Genomic DNA, 9,725 nt, shown 5'->3' with positions numbered 1-9,725 from the left:
TTGAATCATTTTGAACTTTTGCAGTTAATTCAAAAATGCAGACTCGAGAACTCAGTTCCAAATATTGTAATACTACTGCGAATTTTCCTCACAATTGCTGTAAGTGTTGCTAGTTGTGAGAGGAGTTTTTCTAAATAAAATTGATTAAGAATTACCTACATTACTGTGAAATAGACTTCGCCAATATCATCGATGATTTTGTTAACAGAAAAGCAAGAAAAATAACATTTTAGAATGTTGAAATTAAAGTTTTACTTCAAAAATAAACATAGTGTTTTAATTTATTTCCCTATACGTCGTTTTGACTTTTTGTAGTATTTTTGGTGTGTATTGAGAGGGGGGGGGGGCAAAAGCTCTAGATACACTACTGACTACAACGGTCTGCTTTTCAACATAAATGCCGCAGTAGATGTTACAATTTTCTTTTTTTAAAAAGACTAATTAAATAATCCCTCTAATAGAAGGGATTATTGAAGAGCAATATTTAAATCAAATATCGCGAATCTAAAAAAGATGACAATGCATAGCGATGAAAGGCAACGGAAACATTATTTTTCATGATTTCAAAGATAAGAAAAAGTTCTGTAATTATATACATTTATTGCGAAACGATGCAAATAGCCATTTGATTGCTCCTGAATCCTAAAATATCCTGCATAATATCATCATCATCAAATTCCTGACATATACTCTCCGGGGGGAAGGGGGGGGTAGATTATCTTATGATACTGCTACATGAAAAGTTACATCATTACTGACTTCCTATCAACAATATTCCTCGGGATCAGCTTGTTATCTGTCAACCTTCCAATATTATCGGATCTTATATTTCTGTCTTCTAAGGCACTTTTGGTTACTGTATCAATACACCTACATCTTGGTATTTTCCTTGGGCAGAGAACACTTGTTTTGCTAATCTTTCCTCGCCCATTCTGTTTAGGTGACCATACCACCCGAGATTAGCTCTGCTAACACATTCCTGAATGCTAACAATATCACGTTTTTTTCCTAATTACTTCTTTTTTGGAATAAGTTAGTACCATTTATATGCCATGTGTTCAGTCCCCTCCCCTAATCTTTCTCAGGACTCTCATATCTATAGCGTCTAGTCTTTGATCAAGAGTTTTATTTCTCACCCAGCTCTCAGATCCATAAGTTAAAATCGGTTTGAATACTGTGTTGTATACAGCTAATTTAGTGTTTTGACTAAAACCTCTCTATGTCTCTTATTCCATATAAATGTATTCAGTTCACTTTCTGCTATACCAGTTTTGCTAACTCTGCTGTCTATTTCCATATTTAATTTGCCATCTTCACTAAAGAAGTGTGCCTAACTAGCTGAAATATTTTGCTTGTTCTATGGGGTTCTCCATTAGGATGCAGTTGATATTTTCAATACTTCTACCTATTTTTATTGTCTTTTTAATGCTAATTTTCGTACCAAATTTATTGCAGCTGTTATTCAATTTGGTTACGGAATCCTGAAAACTTCTCCTGGATTTATTTAAAAGTATAACATCATCTGCATAAAGTAAACAGCTGAGATTAACATCTCCAATTTTGATATAAGGTTTAATACTGCTTTCCTTCATAATATGATACATATGGATGATGAATAAACAGTTCTAATGTACACCCTTGCCGTATACCTGACTTAACATCAAACCATCTTTCTGTCTCCTTCAATTCTAACTTGATTTATAACTGAAATAGAGACTATGTATTGCTTGATATAATGTCCTATTTACCCTCATATAACTGTAGCGTTTTGAATGGCTTCTCTCTTGTATATGTCTTTTCTAGATCTACAAAACTTAAATATAAATCCTTATTATACTCCCATGATTTCTCAAATAATATCTTGAATAATATCAATATTTAGATATTATGCAGGATATTTCAGGATATTATTCGAAGCAAAACAGCTTGGAATAATAATAATCTCGATATTATCGAGATCTGGCAATCGAAGTTGTCCGGCTGTGGCTTAAACACACCAAAGCCATCACAATAATTTTCGGTGCACTTGGCGCAATTTCAAAGAAGCTATCCAACTATTTACAGCAATTAAACATCAACGAAGTGACCCCATATGACCTACAAAAAACAGCATTACTTAGAACAGTCCATATTTTACGACGCTACCTGACGGACTATTCTTAGATTCTTGGGTAGAATCTGAATTGTTCTGTATCACCAGTAAAATTGTTGCTTAAATAATATTTGTTATTTAAATAATGTTGTTTAAATCTTGTTTTGACTGTGTATCAATTATGTGAATAAATAATAATAATAATAATAATAATTAACGAAAAGTGAATTTTACTTCTGTGTTTACGTTTTAATGATGAAAACTAAATTTATGAATCTGTTGGAAATTTTAATGGTAGGAATAAAACTCGGCTTCAAAACGAAACATTTCCGTTATTTTGGCATGAAAAGCATAAAAATATATTTTTGCAAAAAAATAGAAATTTAGATTAATTGGATAAAGACAATACATTTTATTCTTTCCATATTTTATGCTGTCATATTCCGAAGACCAAACAAGCCAAACTCTTCAACTGACTGAAAAAGTGATCTTATTAATTTATTATTTGATGACAGAGAATAGGTGATAGAAAAAGCGTCAAATGAATTATAGGAATTAATTAAGCCATCTTTAATTTTCAGATATTTGGACATTCTTGTCCACTGTAGCATCATCATCGATTTCTTTACGTCTTTTAATTACTTACATTAATTTCCCTGTCTGTTTCTGTATAGAGTCTCTCACTTTCGTTGCATTTTTTCTACTTTATTAATTTCTAATAATTATCCGCTCGTCCTCTTCATCATTATTTCGCTCTTCTCTCTTTCTGCGAAGCAATGTGTTTATTCTTAAGATAATAATGTAAACGATTTTGCGTCATAAAGTAACCGAATGTTTGGGCAACACAGATAAACATTGCAAGTAGTGATTCTAATATGTGTTTCGTTTATATTTTAATTTGCATTAAACTGACGTTTCAATCACGTTTTCCAGAAAATTTGTACCGCGAATATAAATTACAAAGCAAGAGAGAAAGAGAGACGTCCAGGAATCAAATTCACTTCTAACAAAGACGTATTTCAATAACCTCGCTGACGAGGTGACATTGATCGATGGATGATTGCAACGCAGGAGGAAATACGAACATAAATCAGAAACGCCAATACGCTGTTAGAACGACGACATTTTAATTTTCCCTGTAGCTCGTCAACCGGTGGAAACAGGTAGAGAGAGCGATGGCTCAGGCATATGTGCGAGTGGAATGCCAGGAAAATGTAGATTAACCTCGCCTGGTGCACTAATTTCTACCTCCTGCTACCGAGTTGCGTAAACTTTTAGGCGATATCTATTTTGCTTAATAATTTTGAACTCGGTTACATTAGCGTCCTGAGCAGACAGTGCTGGTGTTATCGGCGCTCTTAAATTTAAATTAATGTAAACTGTAATAAATTGTGACCAGTGAAGCCTGAGCTGACGTATTTCTGCAATATGATGATTCTTCCACAAGAATTCCCAAAGTGATGCATTTCCAGAATACTTTCAATTGGAGTTCTTTTTCTGCGAATTATTAAGATGACGAACAATACATTGGAATTTTTTAAAGAACACAAATGTTATCAATTATTCATTTCCATCATTATCCAAATTCATAATATTTACAGATTGGTGATAAATATTTCCACTGCTCTGAGCAATTTTGCTTGCTGCACTAAGGTTTGTTAATTAGAGACACGATGATCAAAGGATATTTTAAATTATTCCAAAATTTAAAAATTTAATCTCAAATTCACATGAGAAGAGCTCACAGTGCAAGCGTAGCTGGTGCAATCCTGATTAAATTAAAAGGAACGTAAAATCGATAAAGAAAAGGAATTATGAAAATCTGAGTGAGACTAATGAAAAGAACAGAAATAAAAATTCTAAATAAATATTATATGTATCCTCAAGGAGTATACAGAATGCTATGGCATTAATTTAATTGTAAACAAGACTAAACCGGGAACAAAGAGAACAGCTCACACTTATACGGGCAGTAAGAACAGAACATAAAATATTTAGGGTGAAACACTTATGCTACTATGCAGTCATGCTAAGACATTACTTCAGTCCAACCTACAGAGTAACCAGAACAACATGTCAGATAACAAGACCCCAGTCAACAAACTACATAACAAAACGACAGTCAATAAAGTACATAACAAGACCACAGTCAACAAACTACATAACAAAACGACAGTCAATAAAGTACATAACAAGACCACAGTCAACAAACTACATAACATATAGTATAATAATCACCATCTAGGGAAATGACTATGAGCAAGATGGTTTCCCGTTGCCTTCCTTGCCGTACTATATCCTAGGACTGTATCCTGTGTGTGTTCACGGGGAAATTTTGCCTGCTTGTGGGATAAAAAACCCTGCTGTCCACGTCCAAGACCGCTAAATTGGCTATGGCTAAGTCAACATAAATATAAACAATTAAATCTACACCTGACTCGCAATGGTAAGGTACTAAACAAATCCACGAAACCACCACAATCTATTATCTTCCTCAGATAAGCTCTGCAGAAGCTTCGAGGAAGAAAAAAAAACAGAAATATCATCCAAACAAACAAACAAGTACATCAAAAAACAATGTACTCAGTAACTTGTATGCTGTACAGAAGTAAAATAATAATAAAAATCATTATTATTAAAAATATCTATATTGAATACAAAATGTGTAAAAATTATTGAAAGAAAAATACAAATGACAATGTGCAGAAAAATTATGTATATTAATATAAAATCATTCCATTATTATTCTTATTACTATTGAACTGTGTGTTGTATTATTGCATTGTGTAATGAATTGTACGCACATTCGTGCCAGTCCATATGTAAAGACGAAATATTTAGTTAGTTTATATATATATATATATATATACACTAGGGGGACTCCGCTCCCCTGGGGCCTACGGCGCCCCCCCCCCGAGTTCCGGGATGGTAAGCCGGTTCTCCTTCAATTCTGATGACTCGAAACATGAGACAACAATGTGTTTGTCTCATGAAGGCAAACACATTGTTGGACATTTCAAAACAATGAAGAGACAAAAAACGTGACATAAAAACGTTTCAAATTTCGGCTTATCTTTATATATATACTGTATATAGAATAGATGAGTGCGTGTGTGCAAATACTCTGCATGATAATAAACCTTGTCATTGTCATTGTCAAAAAATATTATTTTTATTACAAACGAATAAAATCATGCGATTTAAAAAATAAAAGTTAAAACTTCTAAATGCGGGCAATTTTAAACTTGGGGGGGGGACCTTTTTACATTATATTATTCATAAATCTGAAGAAATATTAGAATAAAGGGCTCACATATCAGGTATTAGAATTTTGCTGATTTAGCAATCTACTAATTACCACGACTTCTCTGTAGTAATTTTTTCAGGATTGGAAAACAAGAAAGCTTAAAATTAATATATATAAAGATAGTTATATATTTATTTATATTTTTCTTTGATTGATGTTGAAGTCAATAGTAAAATAATATGATAATGTTTTTATTCATTTTTAAGAGGACTTTAGATATCGTTAATATGGATTTCAGCGCAACCATTAAACAAAAATAATTTGAGTTGTGCAATCAACGCATTTGGAAGTGCAAAAAATACTGGAGGTTTCTGTCCACATTTAGAATAATTTATTGCGCTATGCATCAAGAAAAATTCACATCTTTACCATCATCATAATTTTTTTCTGCAGTGTATACTTACTCCATAGTGCAACTTTGAATTAGCTGAACTTTTCTCCTCTTCAGGTCCATCCTTAATTTAGAATCGCTAACAAGAAAGAGGACAGCCAGTCAATGAACTTCCTGCTTGTAAAGCAAGTTACTCATCAGAGAATGAAGAGCAAGTTGACCAGTCATTGTTGTAATGGGAAAATCTGCTGAATATGTTGTTCGCATTTACACTCTCAGTGCATGAGTTATTATGTGTTCATCACTGAAAATTCAGCTGGAGAAGGCCAACACACACACACACACACACACACACACACACACACACACACACACACACACACACACACACACACACACACACACACACACACACACACACACACACACACACACACACACACACACACAGAGAGAGAGAGAGAGAGAGAGTATCCATATTTTATTGTCTCATAAGCTACCCCAACGGAGAATAAAATATCTAAATATAATGTCCACCATTACCCTTAAAGTTTTCTCTGATCTTCTCCTTAAGATAAAAAAAAATTCCTTCACCGGGAGCGAAACAACTTATTTAATATTCAGTGCAAGTCATTCCAGAGAGGACTTGTGGTCTAGAGAAAATATCTCCAACGAGATAGTTACTACTGGTGTCAGAGTGATTGAAGCTGTTATTTGGTTTCATTCCCTCGGGATCCAAGCGTTACGTAAACAGCTATCTGTGTAGTAGCTCGGAAGTGTTCATTCCAACCCAGTTATTCTGTAGCAATAAATCTGTTTCTGTACAACACCAGTGTGATCTATTGCGACTTATCAGGTATTGTTCTCGTGCATAATATTGTACTGTACACCGAGTGGCAGCTTTATTAGAAAAACAATGAACTAATCAAGTAGATTTCTTTGGTGTGACTCGTCTCTCTCTAGCACTAACTGAAGATACAGAAAAGTATTTTAACTACTAGTGACATCCATATTTATTTATATAATATGAAATTTCAGGTTAAATAAATCACCTGTCACTTCCGTGCTATGCAATTTAGATGGAATGAAACAAACTTTTCTGTGCTTAATGCAAGCTACAAAACATATACAATAATAAGCGAAAATATATGAGAAAGATTATTAAAAAATAATAAATAATAGTACATTAAAAAAACTATCATTTATTTTTGTGATAGTTTAAAATCTCTCTTATTTCCTCTAGAAAATAAGAGAGTGTGTTAAAAGTCACTTCTAAGAAAATAGGACAATTTCCTTAATTCATGATTTTTTAAATATTTTAAAACTTATATTGCATATTTTTATTAATTCTATTGTGTATTCTGATTATCTTAAGATGGTTTCTGTGTATTTCCTTGAACTGTAATAATTAAATTCGCGATGTAATATAAACAAAAAAGTGTGACTGGAAGAAATCGTCCCCCCCCCCTTTATATAAAAGAAAATTCTGTAGTGCTGAAGAACATAAAAAAAATTGATTTTAATAACGAGTAGTATTAAGATAGCTTTCTATCAAAATCAACGCACTTATATTTATATGGTTTATATTCATCAAAATGAAATATTATAAATCATCTTTGTACACTAAGCTGATGATAACGATCATAAAATCTACAGTGACGATAAAATACCTTCCATAGTTCTGAATAATGGCGAATATCACCCATTTCTCTCTCTTAGCAGCTTCAACGGATCAATATCGGAATAATATCATTTCAACCAGTAACAATAACAACCGTGTTAAAAACAAGGATTCTTAGTTGAATATAAATGCTACTTCTGTACAGAATAGCACGCTTTAAAAAGAGGGAAGGTATCGTATAAAAATAAAAGGAATAATTTTTGAAATTTTATCATGAAATATAAACAGTATTATATTAAAGAATGAAATATTGTCTAAAAATGACAAGCGAATCGCCAATAGGAAGTCTTCTGATGATGAAAAATTGACGATATTCACTGTGCTGGGGACGAATATGACAGCTTAAGGGTAGAAAAATATTACTCTGTTTCCAATTTCTTGTCTCACTGCAATCATTCATCGGCGGTTATTTTCCGTTCTCAATGATGCTTTCAATATTTTTACGATTGCCACTATTGAATTTTACACATCACGTACCAATTCTAATTTTCTATTGATTGCACTACTTTATTTTAAAAAATAAACCAATAAATGGAAAAATTCTTAATATTTTTAATAATATACTCACCAGCTTTCTACTTACCTTGTTCTACTTTATTTATTCTTTCTTTCCACTTCTATTCCACTCTTTTTTTTTAATGAACGAGTACAGTTTAAACTTTTTTTACAAAAATAATCGCTTCCCTTTACAGTTATTAATTACTTCTTTTGTTCAACTTTAATTCAGCATAATTATCTATTACGTATAGCTGTGTATACATAAAAGCAATAAGACAACACATCATTTGATACAACGACTTGATGGAATGTTTTATTTGGTCAATTGTCCATAAGAGACAGTACAGCATATCACAGATATCCAAAAACGACCACTCCACAGGCATGTTTGGCACAGCGCCAAAGAACACCAACAAGGAATACAAATAGCACCACAGTTATACTGAACTATCTACCTATATTCATACAATGGAAGAACTTTTCCAAAATACCCACCATCATCAGTATGAGATTGTTATACACTTTTATATATTTAAAAATAGATCTGCATTTCCAGAATTCTAATAATTAAGATAGAAATAAGTTTCTATGATGCAGTTAAATTTTCTTTCACCTATTTTTGATCTTTTGCGTCCTATTTTAGAATAGCATCGTTATCAAAAATAGAAGCATGGCTTCTAAACTGTGAGGGATCGGTAAATATAGTTAATATATACGTTCCGTTCTTTTAATCTTTAAGATAGGAAGGCGTTGTTTAAAATTGTTTTCTCTTAAGAAAAATATACTCTTAGATTCTTTATTAGATATGTTCCTTTTTCTAAATATGTGATGTACCATAATTATGTAACTTACAGTTGCCCAAACCAAACATAACAACCACTTTTTTTCACTTGCTAACACTTTGTTGCATAATCCAACAACTGTACAGTGAAGAAAATCCATGGTCAATGCTTTATATTTTAATTATGAGGTCTGATTAAGTATCCCCCCCCTTTTACAGATAAGGAGTAATCTTTAACGGCATGATTTCCGCATCTTATTCATTTAGCGTTAACTGTAATCTTAAACTTTACCAAAATCGGTTGTCTACATATATAAATATTAGGCCCAGTAATCTGCCGTTCAGGAAATGGATGCTAGGAATGCTAAAGCACTACTTTTAATTCCATAAAAACAGTAATTCTCAAACCCTAAAATTCACACCTTAAAATGAGAACATTGTAAAAACGTCTTATATGTATACAAGCCTTAGACTTTCATTTTGATTTCCATATTCATGTGCTCCGTAAAAATGGATAGATTGTTAATGAATTTGCTGGTACTACACTCGAACTAACATATGAACAACCTGGTTGTTCAATAGAATATCTCCCTGTTTCTACAATTGATTCTATGGACTGTGTTTTCTAATCCCATCGTGATCATGGATGTATTTAAATTGCAGACGTTGTTCGTAGAGAGACCATCATCTTTGACTGGAATTGAGTCTCTCTAGAGATTATGTTTGGTCTATAGAGCGCCCAATCATGGCACTACAGACTTTCAACCCATCTTTAGTGGGACTGTCAAAAAATGAGTACTGATATAATTTATCGTTTATTTAAAAAAAAAAAACCTTTAGTGACTTATTTAATGTTGTTTATTTAATACACAGAGTATGATCAAAATCTCAAAATTCGTTATTTTGTAGCTGCTTAATTTTACGGTATCCTTTTTAAGCATATACAGTTCATGTTGTTTCAATGCGCTTAATGATTGCCTTAATTCAATATGCAATAACATCGTCAGACAAGATAACCTCAGCATCATGTTAAAA

The sequence above is a fragment of the Typopeltis vanoorti genome, chromosome 1 (assembly GCF_054136105.1).
Source record: "Typopeltis vanoorti isolate ZY-2024b chromosome 1, IOZ_Tvanoo_1.0, whole genome shotgun sequence".
Lineage (NCBI taxonomy): Eukaryota > Metazoa > Arthropoda > Arachnida > Uropygi > Thelyphonidae > Typopeltis > Typopeltis vanoorti.
The sequence above is the reverse complement of the archived record's forward strand: the minus strand, read 5'-3'. Positions refer to the sequence as shown.